The sequence below is a fragment of the Gracilinanus agilis genome, chromosome 6 (assembly GCF_016433145.1).
Source record: "Gracilinanus agilis isolate LMUSP501 chromosome 6, AgileGrace, whole genome shotgun sequence".
Taxonomy (NCBI): Eukaryota; Metazoa; Chordata; class Mammalia; order Didelphimorphia; family Didelphidae; genus Gracilinanus; species Gracilinanus agilis.
Genome location: NC_058135.1, coordinates 68,681,125 through 68,706,101, shown reverse-complemented (window position 1 = coordinate 68,706,101; position 24,977 = coordinate 68,681,125). Strand labels below are relative to the sequence as shown.

Genomic DNA, 24,977 nt, shown 5'->3' with positions numbered 1-24,977 from the left:
TCCAAGGCAGATGAATGGTAAGTGCCAGGCAAAGGGGATTAAGTGACTTGTCCAGTGTTACATAGCAAGGAATTATCTGAGGCCAGATTTGAAATCAGAACCTCCCATATCCAGGTGTGGCTTCTCTATCCACTAAGACACTTAGCAGCCTTAATCTTTCTTCCATAAAATAAAAAGGATGATAAGCTTTGGAGAGATTACTTTATATATATATATATATATATATATATATATATATATATTACGTGAGATGTTAATAGGATATTTTTACATAACTCTTTTTTCCTTAATTACGAAGGAGGCAATCTAGTATGAGGTAGGGTATATTCTTTACTGTTATTATGTCAAAACAAAAGACATCTAAAAACAAAAAAAAAGAAGAAAGTAGTTCTCTTTTACACCCAAGTGGTAATAATATTTGTAGAATTTCATATTTCTTTTCATATTTTTCTGCAGATAAAGCTCATTTTGTGTTCTCTTAACTTCTCTTAAACTTCTCTTAAAATTATAGAAGGTAGGTGTCTCACATTCTGTTAAACATATTTCATTGCTTTAAAACAAATTATCAATGATTTGGCAAAACTTTGTATTATATGGTAAAAATAGAAACTAACTTTGTTTAGTGATTATAAAATATAATGGGCAAGTTTTATTTGATCATACACATCTTGGGAATAGGAAACCAGTGAAGTCCAGTAGGGGTATCTTAGGTGTTGAGAATAGACCTGTGCCTTTAAAACAATCACTTCTGTCAGCTCTGAGCAAAGGATAAATTAGAATAGAGAAATACTTGAGGCAGGAAAACCATTTAGAAAGCAATTGTCAGGCAAGAGATGATGAGAGTTTTGAACTAGAATTGTGGCTATATGAATAGAAAGAAGGGGATATAAGGGATATTATGGAAATAGAAACTAGAAGATGTGGCAGTTAGTTTTATATTTGATGTGAAAGATTTTGTATTTTTTTATTTCAAAGCACACATACCTCGATACCCTTAGTTTATGAGGTTTTCCATTTGACAATTATTTTAAGGAATTCAGAATTGTTAGGCTAGAGAAGACTCAGAATAGATACATTAGCTCTTTCCAAGTATCTGAAAGTATCTCTTATGAAAGAGAATTGAAACTATTAAGTATGACTCCAGAGGACAATACCCACCATAGTTGTTTTGAATGGAAGAAAGATAAATATCTGTTAATGTTAAGTAACACTTCCTAACAAATAACAGGACCTAAAAGTAGAACGGAATTTTCCCAAGAAATTACAAGTTGCCCCATATTTTTTGGATTCTCAAATAACTGAGATTCTAATAATTGGAAGCAAACTTAAATGGAGATCTTACAACACGAGCTACATGTCAGTGCCTTTTGCAAACTGTGCTAGGGCAGAAAGAAGCTGAGAGATATCCCTCACTGCAATTTCCAATAAAGACATCCATATTTGCCATGTCAGCTTGGCTCAAAAAATGATGGAAAACTCTCTAGTCCTGTGGGTTTTCACTTGAGTTGCCACTTCACTCCTGCCTGGCACCAGGGGTACCCCCTGACTGATTTTCATCACTCCCCTTCTGTTTGTAGACTGAGACAATGTCATTATTCCAAAGTAGGGCAGCCATATGTACTGCAATTTATTTCTTTTTAGATCTGCAGGTTTACAGTAACTGATTCACAGATTCCAAGTCCTTCATGTCCACCAAAGTGCTTATCTCATTATCCATATCCCAGGTCTTGCAGTTCTCTTGGGTGTACTTGGTCCAAAGGGAAGTGAGTACACAGATGGAAATGGGCTCACAGTTCTGAATAGGGTATGAAGGATGACCGAAAGGGCCTGGGCCATAGCCCAGCTTGGCCATTGCTCAATGCCAGACATGTTTTGTACTTATCTTTCAGGGTATGAACCAGGATCATCTCAGAGGCTCCACTCCCTGTAACCAGCAAAGTTTCAAGAAAAATTTTCCAGTGGTTCTGCATGATATCCTAAATGTTTGACTCTACTTCTGATAAGATCTTCTTGCTGGCCCTCTGGATGACAGTGGTGCATTAGGATTTTTGTATTCTGGGCTGAAAGTAAAGTACCCATTGCCAATCTTCTTAATTTCAAATAAGTCAGCACCAGTCTCAATATTATCTTCTTTTGATTCTTCTGGTTGGCTGGCAATCCAAGTCCCACACATCCTGGAAATGCAGTTGACTCTCTTCTAGGTTCTGTCATATTGGCCCACATGAAACAGTGCTGAGCTAAATTTGAGAAGCTTTTTTCCTGTGATGAAAACATTCTATTTGAAGCAAATGATATCCTCACATAGCTGCCGACTGTATTCTCCTTCCATATGCAGGATCCAGGTGAAGTCTTCCTCTTGAGTTATTTCAGCAGATGTCTGACTTTCTCCTTTTTTTCATTCCAAAAAGGAATCCAGCAACACAATTCATGGAATCTTAACGTAGCAGCACATTCATGGATGGGTTTGCATCGTTTTGACCATAACTCCACGTGATGCAGGAGTTCTCAATGAAGCCCCCAGTAATCTTTTCCACCTTAGGATATTTTTAATGTCAATCTCTTTTCAGCCATTATCCTCAAAGTACATCATCTTTATAACATCCAAAGCTATGGTGCAAGACAGAGAGGTCCAATGGCTGATCACCCAAGTGTCTCATTAGGCACTAATCACTACTATTGGGTGCATCTGTTGCTCTAGAAAGGTCTATTGGAAGTCTTCAAGTACTTGTTTGATGACTACTGGTCAAGCATGTTAAAATGGGAAATCCTTTATAATAGAGTGGACAACATGGACAACATTATAAATATAACTTCTATAGCATTAAAACAAGCTCCATAAAATTAATAAGTGGAAGGTATATTAGAGAATATTTAAAGCAGCTTCCTCATCTTACAGATGAAGAACAGCAGTCTCAATAACTTCAATAAACGAATTACTATGGAATGAATTAGTGACCATAAATGGATTTAAACCCAAATCTTTACACTTTCCAGTTGGTGTCCTTTCCTTTTATAAACCATACCAAATATAATTTTGCAGTATATGAAATGAAAGCCAAAGATATTTACAGCCAATAGGAATCCAACAATCTATGATCTCTACCTGTGCTAAGACTCATGAGATGTTAAGATCTCTTAAAAGAAAAAAAAACTTTAATAAAAACTTGTCACTATACAATTAAGAGGAAAGTACTATTTCCGCTTATTTACTTGAAGAAATTCATGTAATTTGTGTTATAGGAAATTTACAGACACACACCAAAAGCATATATACATTAGAGGCAGTCAGGTGGCAGTGTGGATTAACTACTGTGCCTATATTTAGAAAGAATAGAGGCCAAATTCAGCCTCAAACATTTACTACCTTTGTCATGGTGGTCACCACCAAAATAGGACCTATCAGAATGGAATCTAAATTATTTAACTTCTCTTTGCCTCAGTTTACTAATCTATAAAATAGAGAAAATAATAGCACTTACTATACAGAGCGGTTGTGAAATTCAAGTGAAATATTTCTAAACTATTTAACATAGTTTCTGACTTAGAGTAATCTTTTAATAAATGCCTATTTTTTTCTATCTGTTGTCAATATTTAATTGAATTATAGTTAATAAATTCCACTAATGTTCTCTGTTAATACCCTGGATGGTAAGGAGGTGACTTGAGTCTCTTAAAAGTTTTACTAGCAGAGGATAGGGACAGGTGGCCATATCAAGATAGATGGGATCTGAGTAGAGCTCCAACAATGAACTTTGCTAAGCTAAGTTTAAAAAAAAGTTTGCTAGCTAAGTTTAAAAAGTTTAATCAATAGAAAACTGGGCACTAAACACTATTTTATTGATATTTATGTGTATATGTTTTGCTACAGCAATTTATAAAACTACCTCTAAACTGTACAATATTGTAATTGGTGTCCGGTTAGAGAGAGTGCATGTTGAAAAAAATAGTACATCTGAAGCATTTGAAGTAAATAAGCCCAGTATTTATGATATTTGTGTGTATATATATATATGTATATATATATATATACACAAATGTGTATGTGTGTGTGTGTGTGTGTGTTTGTGATCTTCATTTTTGAATTTAGAGGCTCCTTTTCTAAACTATATATCATGAAAAGGATTTTAGAAGCTAAAAGGTCATTTGTCTCTCCTTGTTTGATCTTTAGTCAGAGCAATGTGTCTTCATACCCAGAATGCCAAAGAATATTAACTGGAATAGGAATACTGAAATACCTTGCCAAATTGAAATGTCTTTAAATGAATTGGGTGAGTGGTCCACTTAAACTGAGAAGTGGATCAGAATGTTCTGAGTAAGGAAGATTTTAGACAGTGTATTTGCTTTTGGTCTTCATTAAAGGCTTTGAGATATAATTTTTCCTACTTTGCCAAAATCATTCAATTCTAATAACTTTTATGCTTTTTCAAAAGACACTTCAAAGTAATTATTATTTTTGAAATGTCTTTTATACTCAAATGGACCTGTCATGTCTTCTATGATACTTAGGAAAGATCTATCATAAATCTGAATTGTTAAATGGGATATTTAAATAAATAGCCTATTTCTTCATTATTTTCAATAAAGATAATTAAACCCGTCACTTTGAGGATATTATAGTTATTGAGCTTTTGATTCTGGCTCCAAGGTTATGTATGGTAATAGAGAAAGGATTGATTTTTAAGAATTCAGTGTCAAAGTTCTAAAATTGACAAGATGTTCAAATTCAAGAACTGGAATTGATTTTCCAAGAAATGTTCAGTGAAGGTAAGGCCACTTAATTGGTTCATAAACTCAACAATTGGTTACTCAGTAAATCAATCATGAACTATCTATCTATGTATCTATAATAATTTTACCTATGAGATATATATTTGTATATATATATTCATATACATATGTGAGCATATATTGCTTATATTTTTAAAAGTTATCATGGATAATGAATTTTACCTTTATTTCTCAGGTAATATTAAGACTTAAGTCTCTGAATTTGAATCTAAGCCACATTTTATCCTTCATTAAAATACGTGGATTCAATTTAGAGACCACTAGATTTCTTGAAAATTATTTTCCATTTATTAAAAATAGAGTAGCCTTGAATTATTCACCATCTGTCAGCAGTTACTCTCTAAAAGAACAAACACTTTAATACCAGCTACCTGCCTTAGTGAAGAAACCTAGTGCTTTGTGGCCTTGGGCTGATTGGTAACGGAGATGCGGGAAGATGTGGGTACTTCATCAGAATATCAGCTTGTTCCTGATTTTAATGCAATACCAAGTTCTGCAGGACTCAAATTCCAAATTTAAACAGAATCTTTACTTGCCTTAATGCTGTAGAATTTTTAATTACTAGGTAAATTTAAAAAAAAATAAAAAACTGCCCCCATTATTTTGGGGTAGGATTTAGTTTGAGTTTCTTTGAGAAAAGTAATTTTGTAAACGAAGCTCTTCAGTTGTGTGTGTTTGCATTGTGAGAGACAGAATTTAGTTCTCCATATAAAATATCTTGATCCTTTCTTTGAATGGAAATGAGAGAGTATGCATTTTGCTTAAAATAAAATCTTGCCTTCCTTCTTGTTAGCAAGTGAATGAAGGTTTGTGATAAATTTAAATAGAACAAAAGTATGACTGGGAAGCTATCTTTTCTCATAAAGGAAAGAGGAAGTATAAGAAAAATTATTATAATTAAGCTTAATGTATAAGAACAAAACATTAAGTCTCTGTAAAGCCTCTGTCTGTCTTTCTGTCTTTGTCTTTCTGTCATTCTATCCACATTTCCTTTACCAAAACTAAGACAAACAACAAAACAAGTTTCACTTAATTTATTTTTGTTTATCCTGATTTCACACTTTCTTCAGACCATGTATATGCCTGTTATGATCATGAAGAACATTAGGAGTTTAATAAATCCTTATACTTTGAAATTTCAAGAAAGGTCTGAATTAGGTCTTCTCTTTAACTTTCCTTTACTCTGTGCCTTCATTGAAATCTTTTCTCTCTCCAGGTGGTTTTAACCTTTGTTTTTTAACTTCTTTGGCAGTCTGCTGAATCCTATTGACTCAGAATTATGTTTTAATGCATAAAATAAAATTTAAGGATTATAAAGGAAACAAATTATATGAAAATGAGATTTAATCACTTCCCTTGCCAAGTTAAAAAACCTCCGGCAATGAATCCATGTATTTTTTTTCTTTTTTTTTTAAAACCCTTGTACTTCGGTGTATTGTCTCATAGGTGGAAGATTGGTAAGGGTGGGCAATGGGGGTCAAGTGACCTGCTCAGGGTCACACAGCTGGGAAGTGGCTGAGGCCGAGTTTGAACGTAGGACCTCCTGTCTCTAGGCCTGACTCTCACTCCACTGAACTACCCAGCTGCCCCTGAATCCATGTATTCTTGAGGGATCTGTAGACTCCAGGTTAAGAACTCCTTGCCTTACCCATGTTGAGGATATGTCCTGGGTTTTCTAGGATTGTCTTGAATACAAGCAAAGCAAGTATACTTCCAATAAATCATTTTAAGAAGAATATCCTTTACTTGATTACATGTCATGATGTTTGGTTTAGAATATATAGTCACAATTTATACAATTCAAGGAAATAAAAATATAAACTTCCACAACATTTTTTATCTTTAAAAATTGTCAAGTGGGATCTTCTTAAATTTTTTTTTGCAAGTATTTTCTCATGGTTACATGATCTACTCTTTCCTCTCTTCCTTCCCCCTTCCCAGTGCTGACAAGTACTCACAATGTTTTATACATATATTATCACTCAATACCTATTTCCATATTATTAATTTTTGAAATAATCTTTTAAAACCAGAACAACAAATGGAATGTTCTCATACTTTCCTTCATACAAAGCTCTGACAAAATCAGTCCTTCTTCGTAGTCTCTATATTTCCTTGGTAAACAGAAAAAAAAAATAATAGCATGTTGAAACAAACATGTTTTGTTTCCTGAAGTAGTTCTTAATTAACATTATATATGCATTGGTTTCTTATTAAAGTAAGGCATGTCAAAAGTCCTTTTTTGTGACTGATTATAATTACATTAACTATAATGTATATTTTATATACCTATAACATATGTCTATATATATTCCTTTTATTTTTGAGTCAGAGAAAGTAGTTATGAAATAAAAAAAATTGAGGAAATCTCTAAATTAAGGTTAATTGGTTTGATTTAAATTCCTAGCAAAAATTTTTAACTTATTATGGAAGAAATAATTCATTAACATTTAAAAACGGAAGTTGTGATTACTAAGAACTAGTATGGGTTTATTAGTAATAACTATAATATAGTATAAGCATCAGGAGAGAGCTTCATTTTTACTCTTATTTATATAGATTCTCCATATGATAGACACTTAAAAACACTTGTTTGAATGGATTGACTAAACTTCATTTTGCTTTTGGCAGGACATTAAAATAATAAATGAGAGAAATAACAGAGATAATATGCTCAGATATCAAGGCACCTGATACAAATTTTCATCATTCAGCCTCAAAGACAAGAAAAAAGTTGCTTGATAAAATAAATGTTCATCTCAATACTAATTTAATGGATTACTGGATCCAAAAGATTCAGTTCATTAATTGATTACAAACAGCAGAGGTCTCTAGAAGAATGTCAGAGAATGCTATTAGACCGGTTCTGATCTTCATCTTTATATGGAAAAAAAGGAAGAGATAACAACATATACCTGGAAGAGATAGGTAACATTTGGGGTAGCCAAATAAGTACCCCAAAATATCTTACCTCATTAGGACAGTAGACAAAATCAAATAAGATGAAAGGTAATGGAGAAAAGAGTGAAATACACTTTGTTTTTAAAAAAAAAACAACTAAAAAATAGAGGGCAGAAACATAATTAGAGAGTAAAGCATATCACAAAATAGAAGTTGTAAGTTATAATAACTTAAAAAGTTGACTATGATTTTGGGACATGTCATATTTCCTGGGAAGAATATATAATATTATAAGTGGATAGAATACTCAATATGAACCAACAATTCTTTATGGAAATATAAAGTATGAAATCTTATTTTCATTATATATATTGTACTTTTGATGCCACTGATATAGGTATCTCCTAAAAACATATATATCACAATATGTATTCATATATTGTCATTACAAATATTACTTCTTTATAGATGATATAAATATTCTTCAAGGGATAAACTAAATGTTTGAAGAAGTTTTCTCAAGATTCCTAAGATAAAGCCTTTAGGTCTCTTAAAATTTGCAAATGGTAATAGAAAACATGGGCTGTCCATTTGTTACCCCTCATTCTTACATTGGCACCAATCAATCAATACTTACTAAGTGCCAACTATATTGCAGGAACCATGCTCACATTTGAGGATTCAGACAGAATAAGAAAAATAGCCTCTGGCTCAAGGAGCTCACAATCTAATGAGAGTAACAAATATATAAAACATGACATATAGAGGAAAAAAGGAGATAATTAATAGGGGTAAAAGCAATGGAATAAAGAGGAATTGGTAAAGGCTCCCTATAGAAGGTGGAATTTTAATTGAGACTTATAAGAAGCCAGAAAAGTCAGAAAGCAGAGTTGAGAAGAGATTGAAATTCCAAGTACAAGAGACAGACAGAGAGCATGCCCCAAATCCCAGTGATAAAATATCTTATCCATGGTTATATTTCTAATTAATGGTACCTTTTATAAAAGGTTTGATACAAATTTTTTGTTTTGAAATAATCTATAATCTAATCACAGCAACCATTACATATCCTTATAATTGAGATATATGATCACATACAGAGATAAAATGTAACTAATTGTCTACACTGTGGGAAAAAAAAACAAATAAGTGAACAACAAATAAAAAAATCATGTAAAGGAAACTTGCTTATTCTAATATGATGTATTTGAATGGATAGACAAGATAATTGATCTATTAAAATATGTAGGACAGATATTGTAAGGAGAAAATTAATTGGAGTTATAATCTAATAGATTTAATTTTGGAAATCCAACGTTCACCTGAAAACGAAAGTTACATTTTATTCGACAATATCATGTTAGTACTATCTGGCCAAAACTCATGGAATGTTACAATCTTTTATTATTATTTGATCCTATTTATTATTTGCTTAAATGTTTTATTTATTAAATTTTAACATTCTTTTCTTTTTAAATTAAGTCCCAAATTCTCTCCTTCCCTCTGACTCTTGTCTTACTCACTAAGCAAGCAAGGAAATTATCAATTTTACATGCATGTCAAATTTTCATACTAACCATGACAAAAAATAATAATAATAGAAAGTTATCCTTCAATTTGCATTCAGAGAAAAAAGAGTAGCATATTGAAACAAACTTGTTTTGTTTCCTGAAGTAGTTCTTTCTCAGTTTTCCCTCTGGAAATGTAGAGCATTTTTTCTTATCATGAATCCTTTGGCACCATCTTAGATCATTGTATTGTTCAGAGTAGGCAAGTCTTTCACAATTATTACATTATTATAATATTGTTATTATTATAACATTGTTATTGCTGTGCACAACATATATCATCATGTAATATATATTTGTCCATCATATTGTGAAACAAGATACATATTGCTTACACTAGAGAAATAAAATCATAGTGGAAATAAAGTGAAGAATGATATGCTTTAACTTATATTCAGACTCCATCTTTTCCTTCTTTGGAAATGGATAGTCTTTTTTTCATGAGTTCCATGGTGTTGCCCTACATCCTCACCATATTGTTAATAATTATCATTCACAATTGATCATTATACATTATTGTTATTACTGTGTACAACATTTTCCTGATCCTACTCATTTCATTTTAAATTGAGATATATTTCCCTATTCTACCTCTCCTTTCCCTCTTCTTCCAGTGAATCCCTCTTCATCACTCCCTCATTTTATTTCAGAGGTCATCTGAACATAAGCTACTAACATTCATACCCTCTGTATATCTTCTAACTTCCCTAATAATGATAAATTTCTTAGGAGTTCATATTTCATATTCCTATATATGAATGTAAGTAATTAAACTTTAGAGGTGGTAGCTGCTAAATATTGTGTGATACTGAATATGTCTCCATATTTGAAAGGTTTCTTTCTGGCTACTTAGAATAGTTTCTCCTTTACCTGGGAGATGTAGAATTTGATAAATTTCTGTGGTTCTGTAAGACAATTGACAATTAATATCAGCTGTATGCAGTTTCAGGAAAGAGGCTGTATGATCTCTTTCTAATCAGTTATCTGATCCCCTCATGATCTGTGAGATAAGAGCTCTTACTGTTGCTGCTGCTACTATCTCAGCTGTCTCCAAGATCCACCCATGGTATTACTGCTGTGCTTTGGACTAGCCTCTACCCTGGTGTCAATGACCTTTCTTGCCAAAATTCTAAGTGGTATAGAAAAGGAAAAAAAAATTCTCCCTGTAATCTATTTTGGCTCTGATGCTTCAAAATTTCATTTGAAGAATTGCTTTAAAAATTTTTGAAAGGGGATAGTGAGGCAGTTCAGCTAGGTTGTTACTTGCACTCTGCCATCTTGGCTCTGCCCTTGGAAAGTCATAATCTCTTTTATAAAAACTAATCCTAGGTGGTATTAACATTCTAGATAAGTGAGAATGTAGTTTCATTGTACTCTGCCCTAATCATACCATTGTTGGAGTATTGCGTTCCTTTCTGGGCATTATATTTTAGGAAATATTTTCTTAATATAAAGGCTAGGCAGAGGAGAAAATCAAGATATTGAGGGCACTCAAAGCCATACTTTATGTAGATCATTTGGGAAAATAGGATAGCTCGCTTAATATGTTTGAAAGGTTGTCATGTAATGCAGGACTCATTCTGTTCAGCCCAATAAGGCAGAAAAACAAAAAATAGTTGTAAGCAGTTGAGATACCAATTTTTATTCAATACATAAAGACGATGTATTGAACAATAAACATTAAGAGCCTACTATGTGTCAGCCAAAAGTGAAGACTTTATTAAGAATCAAAACATCAAAAGTTCTCTGAAACTGCTTCCTTCCACTACCATACCAAAAACTACATGCACATTTGTGTGCACAATCACGCAGTACTCAGGACTTTAAAGGCAGAATCTGGATTATCTCTCAGTAGGGATATTGGGACAATGTTCCTGCCCAAGGGTGGATTTCCCTACATCAAATATGATATTTCTTTCATCTCCAATATCCTATGATTCTAGTAATCTGCTTTTTTCTAACTATAAACCAAATGACAAAGGAAGCAAAAAAAATACTCTTGTTAGTCCCTGTGTAGTAGTATAGTCATTATTCCTACAATTCATCATTTTCTTTCTTCTTCCCTTTACTATATATTTCCATTGTTTCAAAATATTAACTTTGAAGGAGGTAATTTTCATAAGAGCACTTTCAACTATGTTATGATGTAACAAAAAGTGAGAAAGGCATTTCTTAACAATTGCTTGGAATCATGATCAATCACTGGAGCAGTCCTGAATGCAAAGCTCATCATCACATGTGGCAATGTCTCATCTTTTTTGAAGTAATGATCAAAGTCCTCTAGGTAGGTGCCAAGGGCTTTTATTTTTAACTCGCACATTCATTTTGTTCAACTTATTTTTCTACATTTACATGAAATATGTTAATGTCGAATTGTGAAATGCCCAAGAATATTTAACATGAATGAAGATAACCATTCCTAATCAACCACAGCTGGTTCAAGAAGTGTGCTTGATGAATCACCTAGAGAAGATAAAAGAGGATAAAGGGGAAAACATGCAAAACATTATACAAGCTCTTGAGTGGGCCCATTGAGACATTTAATATATGCAAAACATCTACCAAATGGAGAAATGTTTTAGATCCCTTCTCTTGGGGCTTGGAAGGACAAAGTCAGATTCACCAACATGCATAACAATTGATGAAATGTTCAGATCAGAGGAGATTTCCCTGTCAATCTTGTGAAAATAATCTAACTTGAAGAAAGAAATCATCTTCTTGAAACAGAATTTGATTTGCGAAAAATTGGATCTTCTTCTCATAGAATGTATGTTGTAACAGATGTTTTATGTACCTTAGAGTTCCATTTTCTAGAGAAGCATGGAGACCAACCAGCAAATAATGCAGTAGTCTAGGTGTAAGCTGATGAAGATCTACACCAGGGTAGTGGTAGTGTCAGAGGAGAGAAGATGGTATCAGTTTCAAAGGTAGAAATGGAGTGAGAGAGTGAGGAATCAAAGATAGCATCTAGTTTTCAAGCCTGAGCAACCGAAGGGACTATAGAAACTTTGATAGGAATAGGGAATTTAGGAGAAGGGATTGGTTTTGGGGGATAGATAATGAATTCAGTTTTAGACATGGTCAGTTTAAAATTTCCACATTAAATAAGATGAGTTGTTTTAAATGGCATTCAGTGATGAACTTTCTTTTTTTGTTGTTTATTTTTTTAAACCCTTGACTTTTGTGTATTGGCTCCTTGGTGGAAGAGTGGTAAGGGTGGGCAATGGGGATCAAGTGACTTGCCCAGGGTCACACAGCTGGGAAGTGTCAGAGGCCAGATTTGAACCTAGGACCTCCCGTCTCTAGGCCTGACTCTCAATCCACTGAGCTACCCACCTGCCCAGTGATGAACTTTCAGTCATGAAAACCTGAATTCTACTCCTGCCATAGGCACTTGCTAGTCAAGAACCAAAATGAGAAATCTGAAACATAACGGGAAGATTTTTCATTGTGGAGAAATTAATCTCTGTAAAAGAACACTAAGAGGTATCAAAGCAGAAAACTAATTGTTCTAAGGTCCTCAGTGATCTATTTTCATCCAGCAGAAGTGTCATTTAAAAGTCAGCGGTGTCATTTTATATAAATTGGAAGATCCCTTTAAGTACAGTAAAAAAAAGGGTTTTTGTTTTTGTTTTGTCCTATTTTACCACAAAATTTGATAGTCATAAGTTTTGGTCAAAGTTAGAGGTACCTAGAAAACCTTCTAAGAAGTGAATATTATTAAAAGAGAAAATATGGTATAGTAAACAGAAATCTGGTCTTTAAGCTAGGTTTTAAGTCCTGCTTCTGACATATATTGACTTTGTGACTCTGGGCAAGTAATTAATCTTTTATTATTCTAGCTAACTCTTTATTTTTAGAAGGCAGTAACTTGTCTGGATAGATGTCCACAGATAAAGAACTAAAAGGAAGGGTCATTTATTCTAACTCCTGTATTTTACAGGTTTAAAATATTTTTCCAAAAGCAAATCTGCCCAAGGGGGAGTTTCCTCATCTGAGAGTTCCCCATACTAATTAAATCCCTGATCCTTTCTCTTTTCCCTATACAATCGCAAATCAAAACCTTCTCATACCAATGGATTTTAGGGAATTGATGACTAGATATGATACTGGTTTGTGATATTTTATAGAGCCTGGGGATACTTTTAATCTTATACAGCATGGTGTTATCACTCTGTGAAATACTTTAAATACACTGTCTCCTGTTCAGTTCTCATTCACATTGATGTTTCAACAGAAAACAATAAATTATCCAGGCTGAATAGCCAGGCAGTGTGTCCTATTATTTCTGCATGAAAGAATTCAAGTACAACAATCTTATTCCCTTTACAATTCTAAAAGGAATGTCTTCTATTCCTCTGGAGTGTCGGTTTTCTTAGTATTCAGATTTTCATGGGTATGTTATAGAAATAAACTATTTCAGATTTGAAAAGGATCACACTGAGGCAACGCAGTGGAGAAGGACCTAGACCTGGCGTCAGGAAGACCTGAGTTCAAGTCCAAATTTAGACACTTCCTACCTCTGTAATCTTAGGCAAGTCACTTAATTTCTCTTTGCCTCTTTTTTAAAAGTATAAAATAGGGATGTTGATAGCACCTCCCTCTCAAAGTTGTTGTGAAGATCAAATGAGACAATATTTCTAAAGCTCTTCACAGATTGCCTGAAAATAGTAGGCACTATATGTGTCAGCTTTTATTGTCTAGCACAAACCTTATCTGAACAGAAACCCTTTATATAATAATCTAAAAAGCATCTTCATTGATTGGGAACTTATTACTTTTAAAGCACACATTTTGGCATCATTGTGGTTATTTGAGTATGGACACAGAATTAGACTCAAAATCAGAAATTTCTGCATTCAAATATGATCTTGGATAATTTCTAGCTATGTGATCCTTGACAAATCACTTAACTTCTTAATGATTCAATTTCCTCACCTATAAAATGGGTATAATAATGTGTGTACCTCCCAATGTCATTATGAGGATAAAATGAAATAATACTTACAAGTGCTTTATAGATGTTAAAAATTATACAAAAATGATATCTAGTATTAATATAATTAGGCAAGATTTTCCACTGTTGTTCTATCTTAATTTTTAGAAAGTATTTTATTGAATAGCAAGGAATAACTATTGACCTTGGAAGTTCTCTCTGTGGCCTGTAAATCAATATATGTTTACCTAAAGCAGAATCAAATCAGATCTCCTATAACTTTTTCATCTGCTTGGCTTTCCCATTGTTCCACGTTAGTATGGGTCAAAACTTTCATTAACATGAATGCAAAAAACCCATTTCCATTCTTTACTTGGGGCCTCTGAACTGAGAATTCTCATCTCATTTTAGGCTGCCTCCAGCATATTTGCCCAGGGGGACTGAGCTGAGAAGATGGGACAGTGGGAATTCATTCATCTACCTTCTTGAGTTATAAGTAATGAAACTTTGCTTCCAAACGCTGCTAGTGTTTATTGTGATTTTTGAATTGTAGCTTCAAACTCCAAGAACACACTTTTATTAACTTTTTATCTTCCTAAGACTACAAGCTCATTGATGCCTTTGGTCTTCGGGACCACGCAAACCAAGACTAGTCCTTCCATCAATACTTGAGAGCTACTATGTACCCACTTAACCTTGACCCTCTCAGTTATCTTTATAGTTAAACCACCTTCGTTGTCTGTCATGCAACAATTTGACCTCCATCCTAAGTACACCCTCCAGATTAATATTTTCTAAATTGTAGTAGTCAGAAATGAACACAATCCTCCAAAGATGATTTGATCACTGTGCAGTGAAACCATATTCTCCTTCATTTGGGAAAATTCCCCCCTCAAATTGAAGTATCACACTAATTGACTAATCAACAAGCATTTATTATGTGGCTACTACGACTCAGTCATCTTCCTAGATAATGGGGTTACAAAGGCAATCAAAATATCCAGGTCTTTCAATGAACTTCTACCAGGAGAACTATAAATACAAGACTACACAAAATGCAAGTTATTTGAGGTGAGGGTCCTATTAGCGGGAGGGAGGAATAAAAAAACTGCATGTAGAAAGTAGAATTTGAATTCTACTTTGAAGGTATACCTATGTCCAGATTAGTTCAAATGAGGAATCTTTCTGAGGTCACATATATTCCAACTAACAGTATATGAAGTTGTAATGATCTAAAACATGACCATTAGTTCCAGGCCAATGAAAATACGCAATATAATCAAATTCAAATAGTGTGACCATTTTAGTAGGATTCATTATACTCAGTAACCTGAAACCTAGCTTTAGTTAAGGATTCTAGTTGTAGAGGTTAGAAATGAATTCCCAGTTTGAAACATGGAGACAGTAAATGGAATGCTATCTATAATAAACATTAAGTAGGCCCGTTTAGATGAACCATAGAATTCCTAATGAGGAGCAATGTATAATAAGTTTGTCCTGTATTGATTATTCCACTTCCATTTAAAGACACTGAGTAAGGTAGACACATTTCCTGTTCTTTTTTCTCAATTCTTTGACCCAGTCACAAAAATAATATGAGTGAAACTAATGTATAAGGAGATCATAATGACAAGAAATGGCAAGGTTTTGTAAAGTATTTTAAATATCCAATGGAGAGTGTTAAACATGTAGGTAATAAAATTTGAATAGAGTTTTTTGGAGGAAGGGAGATGACATGGTCAGATATCTGCCTTTGAAAAATTACTTCAGCAGCAGGGTGAAAGAAATATTAGAGAGGGGAGAGGAAAAACCAATTTGGAGAATATTACAATAATCCATTCTAGACATGGACTGTGTATTCCTAAGCTAGGGCACCATTTTAATGGAAAGAAGTGGATTATGGAAGATTATAGAGAGAGTATATAGAGATTTGTCAACTGATTATATTTGATGGTGGTAGTAAGAGCAAATTTGAAAAACTGGGTAACTAGTGGGGCTTCATAGCCATAGTGGATAAACAATTAATTATCATGGAACCAGTTGGCCAAATGAAAAATAGATTTAATTATGATTTGAGTGTGGCAGTGAATGGTATTTTTCTATACTGTATTTATTCTTCCTTCTCTCTGTCTCCATTTCTCATTCTCTCTCTTCCTCCCTCCCTCCCTCCCTCCCTCCCTCTCTCTCTCTCTCACTCTCTCTCTCTCTCTTAGAATATGTAAACATATATATCCATATATACATGTGTGTATGTGTATAGTGTATCTTTTCAACATTTTCTAAGGTCTATTTTTTTATTTATTGCCATAAGTATGTTTATACCTCAACCCAAACTCTCTAAAGATGCTTTATTGTTGCATGATATTTACTTTGGATTTTAGAAACTGTGACAATGAATACAAGCCCTTTTAGGAACTGAGAAATTAAAAAGAAAGCTTAAGTATTGGTAGAGCCATAATTGAAAATTCTGGGATGTAGAGCAATTCCATTCATCTTGATATTGGAGTTGAGAAAGTGGAATTCATGGAGGCAAATGAGAGTTCTGGATCTACATACTAAATTGCTTAAGTATCCAGGTCAAGTAATTAAGTATAGTCTAACCTAATCTGCTATAGCCCCATAAGCACAATAGTGGTGGGCAAATGGGCACTGGGAAATGGACAAAATGGTAATAGGACATTTATTGGTACTTTAGTTTTTGATGAGTATATGAAGACTGATAGCTGGAGGCTGGGCTTTTGTTTTATGGCTATATTCCACATTTCAAAATTCTTTGTGTTTTGCAAGTCTTTGACCTTAACACAACACTTGGCACAATAAAAATAATTATTAAATAAGTTAGTGATGATTGATAGCTTCTTGATTAGTATCATTGAAATGGGAAGAAAATTCTTGTCTTCTCCATTTGTTTTCTTCTTTTTCCTTCCAGATATCAGTAACCCAATCTCTACAAGGGACCCACTACAATTATACTAGTTACTCTTCTGAGTATTGACTTGACCATTTCCTGTATGGAGAGGGGACAGGCCTAACTAAGTTCAGAGATATTCATCACCAGAACATTGACTACTATGAAATGATTGTTTAAGCTTTTTTTGCTCTCAATGCTTCATTCTTAGAAAAGGCAAAGATGAGCTAAGAAGTCAACACTACGTACTTTAGCCCAAAACTACAAGGCAGCAAAACATCAGTCACCATTTTCCTCTTCTTAATATAATTCCTTTGACATTTTGCTCACAAGGCAAAACGTTGAAAAGAAAGAAACTAGCAGTCAGAGTCCTTCAGTGGTGTTTGGTTTGGAGGTTATTTTGTCTCTGCTCCAAAGACTTTTCTCTCCCTGAACACTGAAAGGAGAATTTGAAAAAAAAATTCAGGCATCATTCTTCTACTAACCAGTATGTGTAGACTTAGGGCTGTACCAAAACAACTATTAGGGCATAAATAAAATATAATAAACCCTGCTATTTTCTGATCATGAAAACCTAGATGTCATGCTAGAGGTAATCTACTTCTACATCTAGACAGATGGTATTTTCTTTTAATAGTTTCTTCATTTACCATACCCTGCCTCTATCTCTTAATAAAAATAAAAGAGTGGTAGTTTCAATTGAAGCAGGTACATATTGAGAATACAATCATCATCCCCTCCCTCCTTTCCATCCCAATAAATCTCTGGCTAAAATATCCCTTCCAGATGAAATTAATTCTCAGAATTCCTGAACCATCCAGGTATGAATAAGCAGTCCTTTCTCCCTCATATCAACTACTTCTGCTAAGAGTTTCATGCTTCTTTATCCTTTCTTCATTTTTCACTATAAGAGTAGAACAGGTGCCATGGTCTTTGGGAAATAGTGCAGTATTCTAAAGGAAATCTTATCCTTCCCCCTCTTCCCTTATCAAACTTTTCCCTGAAACAACTCGTCTTTTAAAGATTGATTCTTCCAATGATGATGTAGGACCACAAGTCATGGGAAAAGTATGGCTTCCAGTCTTAGAAGAATTAAGGAGGTAGGTCACCCAATACAATTGGTCTTCAAAATACTATCAGTGAAGAAAAGAGTAGAATTTGTGTAAAGCATATGAAAAAATACATATTTTTAAGATGGAAGACAAAACAATAGTAGACAGAGACAGAGAGGATTGTGTTTGACCACCATAGTCCCTTCTGCCAGAATATGGCAGACGTATATGTGGCATCTTATAAATGACTTTTTCTTTATAAAAAACTTTTTTGCCCCAGGGGACCAATAGAAGAATCTTTTAAAAAATATATATATTACATGTTTGCAAGAACTTTACAGTATTTCAAATGAATTATTATGATGAATCTGAAAATGTCATAGAATCTTTGGTCTGATGGCTTCTATTTATGCTTCATCTGTCAACTTGGACTTTTTATTCTTGTATCCATCTTTCTACTTTTTTAGGTTAAAAAAACACATTTCTTTATTGTAGTCACTTCCTCCAACAATATTTTTCAGAAATTGCCTCTTCTTACACATCTCATCTACCACCTCCCATCCCAGGGGTAGTCTATCAACTCTCACCAATATACATATATTCCCTTATGCTTTACCTACACGACAACTGCCATGTTGATCTTGCTCCCATCCACTCCAGGAAAATATAACAAATGCCCTGCTGAAGATATTTCAGTCTATATCACTGTACTCTCAAACTTCCATTCATCTTAACATTCTTTTTTTATTCCTTCTTCCATTTTCTGGTATTTACTGAGACAGGACCAGTTCTTAATGATGCTGCTTTCCTCTCTATTCTTTCCAGTTTTAACTCCATCTTCTCTCACATTCCCTTGTTTACTGGAGTAAGTATACCTCTCGATCCCTATTGACACTTGTAGACTCAGTCTACCACCATCATCCACCTATTTCTCCTCCTTCTAACACTACCTAATTTTATCACTCAATCCATTTTCTGAGTATCAGAAGATATTAGTTTTCCTTCCCCAATTAGTTACCCATACATAATTTCTTTCTCCTCCCTAACTCCTGCCTCTTACTAAAGGACTTCAGGACACACATTGCTACTAATTCAAATACCTTAATATTCCAGTTTCTCAATCTATTTCCTTCTACTAAGAGAAATTACTACTCTACCTTATCTCAGCTACATTTAGAGATAATCATCCTTTGATCTTTCCATCTCTCATAAATGTTGTTTTTCTGTTCATGAACTCCAAAATTCCATTAATCATAATACTGATTTTCTTTGTACCTTTATACCCTTAATCCTATTCTTTGCCCTTACCAGGATTTTTATTCTTTCCAGCCCTCAGTTCATTCATTCCTTCACCAGTGTAATCTCTTCCATTTCTTATCTCTATCACATTGTGAGCCAACTCTATTATCAAATCTCTATCATCAAATCTCCTCCAACATTACCCTATCGCTGTCCATGTCTCTGTAAATTCCCTCTTTGTATTGGTCCTATCATTTATCTCCATATCCATATTCACATGCTGCTGAAAAGAGCTAGAGGAAATCACAAAACTATGCCAAATAGGTCTCTTAAATTTTTACATCATTTTATCTAAATTGATCTCTCATTGAAGAAAGCAAATCATTCCACACTCCCATTATAAATTTATTTTCTATCCCACTCTCCAGAACACCTGGTTTAAATTTTATTTTCTCTTCTCAAGATTGTCACAAAACTCATTCCTCAAACTCTCACAGTTGATGACTTTGCTTTATACTTCAATTAAAAAGAAAAATTGAAGCCATTGTCATAAGCTCCCTTTAACTCCTCCTCCTTATTTTCTATCACCCAGATATCTTTCCCTATTTTTTCTCATTCTGATTTAAGATACAGATGACCAAAGTCATCCTAACTCTTTGCATGCACTATTAATCTCACCAATTCCCATTTTCTTCTACAGTTTACCCCACTATCATTCTTACTTTCTGTTTCATTTTCAACATCCTCTTTAATAGATGTTTATTGATCTGACAAATATAGCTGTCACTATCCTTGCTACCTTTAAACTCTTATGATTTTGTTGCAATTCTATAAAAAGTAACAAATTTGAGATTAAAATCTAGCTTCCACAACTCTTGGGAAATAAACATGTTATTTTCTCTGAACATTTCTATTGGTTTTTTTTATAGTCTTATAATATGTACATGAGTCATATGCATTTTTTTTTGTTTGGAACAAGCTACATATAGTTTCTACAGCTGTTGGTATTAGGAAATATATGAAGCCAATTTCTCCAACTAACTATTTTCCATTACAATGGAAATACCAAATATAGTAGTTTATGAAATATAGAATGAGTATGGAGTTTTTAATATATAGATAACTGTTAAAAACACTGTTTGGCTATTTCATACCAAATCAAGGGCTTTCCTTAAAGATTAATTCTCCATAAAGGAGCAAAAAAAAAAAGACAATAAAGCAAGTGATTCCATTTTCCTTATTGTGTAATCACTTCTGAAAATGTAGCTCAAGTATTATGTTCTCTGACCTAGAGAACTCCTTTCCTGATCCTCACAGCTGTGATTGCCCTCCCATTTGAACTACCTCAAAATTAACTACTTTGTGTTTATCCTCTATATGTTCTTATATGAATATTTGTGAGTTCTATGGGAATAGTGTGTGATTTACTAATTTTATTGGTATTCCCAGTAACTAACATACATCCTATCAGATAATAAGAATTAAGAAATTCTAGTTGATTGACGAGGAGACATTTGAAAGAAAGCTTTAGATAATTAAGTTTGATTAATCATGGCTTAATTTACCCATCCTCTTGCCCATTTGTCTAAGTAGACCTTGGGTAGACTTTTTTGGTTAATCTCGCTATGGCATTTCCGATGACCCTCTGCCCCCATCTCAATCCCAAGTGTAGCTAGGAGGTGCTAATGTTTTGTAGTATGATATTTATAATACTATTAATGTCTTATGTTGTAAGATAATGTTTGTTAAATGCTTAGACAATATCTGGCATATAGTAGGTGCTTAATAATTTTTCCCTTTGTTTCCTTCAGAGAGAAGACCAATGGGAATGTGTTAGCCAAGTCGGCCAAATTCTGTTCATATCAGTAATAGTACACAGCACATGTGGGTTAGCGGTAGTTATATTCATTTCTTTTTGGGAAGAAAATAGAGAGAGGGAATAGTGGAATGAGGCTTTACCAACCTGTATTTGAATCTAAAGCTTAGAAATGATGATATTGTAGACAAGTTTTTAATATTTTGAGCCTGAGTTTCTTCATCTGTTAAATAAAGATTAAAAGTCAATTTTCCTATATGAATGTTGTAGGGAAAGTACTAACACAACAAAGTATTACAGAAGTGTACATAATGGGTCTTTTTTAATGTATTACTTTATCTTCTATTGTTTTATAATATTTTTATTTAACTATTCAAATGAATACATATTTTCTTCTGAAATAGACTGAACATGAAAGGGATAAGAGGGATCATGTATTTTCTCTCACATCCTTATGCTACATCTACAGGAGGTAGGGGATTAGCAAACCCCAGACTATATAAAGAAGACACAGGGGTAGCTAGGTAGCTCAGTTGATAGAGGCAGACTGGGAATCCAGAGGTTCTGGATTCAAATTTGACCTGAAACACTTCCTATCTGTGTGACTCTGGGCAAGTCATTTTACCCCCATTGCCTAGCCCTTCCTGCTCTCTTCTGCTTTGGAGCTGATACTTAGCATTTATTCTAAGACAGAAGGTAAAGGTTTAAAAAGAAAAGGAGAGAGAAAACTCTCAATATCCTAATTTAGTCCATTTGTGGAGTCTAGTGTAATTAGTACCACCATAAGAAGTGCCAGGGGCACCAGGAATCTACACTACTACACTAAATTTTAGGCAAGCATGTAAATTTAAAATAATGGCTTTCAATGACTAAAAATAAATTTTCAAAACTTGTTTCTTTGTTTTGAAAGTACTTACACTCATATGGACTGTATTTAGCAATATAGAAAGAAAAGTGCTTAGTACCTAGTTACAATAATAATTATTTAAAATAGAAAACCATCATTTCTTGTACTTATTCATTCTGTCTTATACCTATATCTCAGGTCTGTGTTCCTCCTTAGTCCTTTTGGTGGCCTCCTTGTAAGTCATTCAATCAATTAACAGATTGATAAAAAAATCATAGTTAGCAAATTGACAAAAAATAAAAATTTTCTTTATGCACTCAGGAGTATGCTAAACAATGTATTGTAAAGAAAGAAAAAACCATGGTTTTTGCCCTCAGGGAGTTTATATTCCAATACAGACTTAAGAAAATCATTCTGTAAAAGTGGAAGTTAATCTCAAAAGAAAAGCATTGGAGATCACCAGGTTTTTTTAGCTTTCAACTTAGTTTTTCATAATTACTTCCTAAATTATATTCCATTTTATGATTCTTTTTAAAAAATGAGTTGAAGACACATTGTTTGTCTTAGGTGATAAAATTCCTCCTTATCCCTCTTCCTTGGTCAGACTATTGTAAAATTGTATTCATTAAAGTTAGTAAAGGGAAGAGTTGTTTTATGTTTGTTTTTTTTGTTTTGTTTTGTTTTTTGTTTTTTAGTGAAGTACAATTTAGTCTGGTTTTAAAAGTTCTGATTTTAGATAGTGGCCAGTAAATTCTTCTTCTTTCATAGATGGGGAAATCTAGGAGTAGTATTATAAAAGGCCAGCCAACAGTACCATAATGCTCTCATCCTATTATCCAAGTTTCTAATCATTGTTAGGTCATCAAGCATAGTTTATATAGATGGAGTTGAACAGATATGCCCTTTGTTTGGGAATGTGAGGACTGAAAAATTTCTTTTGGTTTGGGCTTCAAAAGTCGTGATTCAATGGTTTTGTTACATAAGCAATCCACTTGGACAGGAAGACAATGAAAAATCACTGAGTCACTGCAGATAATTTAATTAGAAATAGAGTTTTTATGATCGGTGTTAATGTGTGCTACCTCAGCTAACCTGACAATAAAGGTTTCACAAGCTACAATGACATCTGGCACAGAATCACATGTAGGAATTATGCGGAGGCAATAAAAGCCAGTTAATTAGCATTGCAAATAGTGTTCCAACATTTATGAGATGTCGGCAAATTTGCATACAGATACATAATTACATAATTTGCAGCTGTTGTGTTTGTTCCATAAGACCTTGCCACTTTATTAGCAGAATATGTAAATTAGGAATTAATTCCCTTTATCTTCTTTTTCTCAGCCCTCTAGAAATATGTGGTGAATCTTGGGGACTTCATACACCTTTGTTTTAGCCTCCTTCCCCCTTGTCTCAGAATGGCGTATTAGAACAAAAATATATTCCGGGACTCATTTAGTGCCAAAGGTCTTCTGAAAGATTTGTAAATACAATTTGGTAATGAATGCATGCTATTTATTAGCAAGATTTTTAACGTTTTCTATTCATCTTTGCGGTCTTGTACTTTCTCTGTCATAGCCACATTAGAAATCTGGCCTGATTTATGCTCTGTTAATTTTAAGGGGGCTAGTTAAGTATTTGCTACCAATCCTGGCGTTATCCATTGGACTTTATGCATCGGATCAAAAAGTACGGTCTAGCCAGAGTTCCTGATACAGAAGGCTGAGCAGGCTGGCAGCTAAATGCACACTAGAAGGAAGGCTGCACCTCAATTTAATTGATTTATTGCCAATCCTTTCAAAGGAAAACTCTGGTTGAACTTGTTTAATGGTTTGGAATGGTACAATTCTGTGAATTAGAACCACGGGACGTCCGTATTTTAAGTTCAGGTCTTCGAAATTGTTAAGCAGAAAGCTCCTAGGTGTGCAGAATCTTAGCATTTATCATCAGCTAATCACACATGAATATTCAGATGAACTGACTATGATGTCAAGTGGCCCTATAACAATTTAAAACTTTCACTTGGACACTAAGAATACAAGTAATGGCCAAAGATATTTTTAAAGTGGTAACAGAGTTCGCCTGAAAGTGATGCTATAGTTATTTAACCAAATAGCTGTTCCTTTTTTACTGCATCATCTCACCATTGTCATCCTTATAACCATCACCATCTTCATCATATTATAACAACAGATTGACAAAAATGATTTAAATGCCAGTAGGTCAAATCCCAAATACAATCTTTCCCCTTTATGATATCATAATCAAAGGGAAAAATCATTCTGACCAACACATTAAAAATGCTTTTCAAGCAGTGTTTTATGCATATAGAAATTTAAGATGCAATTGTTGATATGTGATATTCAAACAGAATGGAGGAAGAGAAAACATTGAAATTACAGAAGATTTCTGGGGGCTACTTCTTGTCCTTGTAAGCCCAGATACTAAATTAATTAGTAAGCATAGACATATATTATTATATATTATATAAATTATATTTTATTGTATATTATATTTTATTATTTTATTATTTATATGATTTATTTATGTTATATGTAAATTTATATATATATTATAATAACACCCAAAGCCTGTATGGTCCACCATTCTGTAGGATAAGTTATCAACCTCTTTCTCTACTCAGTCTTTTGAAAAAATCATATTTCTACCAATACACAAGGACTCTTATGTTTTAAGCATATAGACTCTTGACTTGTGCCTGTTAATTAACACGAAGGGATTATATGGTTTTCAGAAACCATTTCTCTTCTTCCAGGACCTTCCTATAGATTCCTCAGTCAGCTCTTCTATTGACCTGACAAGATCTTTGTACTCCCATAAGAAACCAGGCCCTGTTTATTTTATATTTCCTCTCTGGTACTTCTACTTTGAGCCTTGAATTTTTACTTTGGGGCCTATTTT

General features: G+C 33.6%; 1 pseudogene; it reads right to left on the bottom strand.

The window, feature by feature from the left end:
• Positions 1-1,651: 1,651 nt before the first annotated feature.
• LOC123252273 overlaps positions 1,652-24,977 on the bottom strand; it is a 47,911-nt pseudogene continuing 24,585 nt past the window's right edge.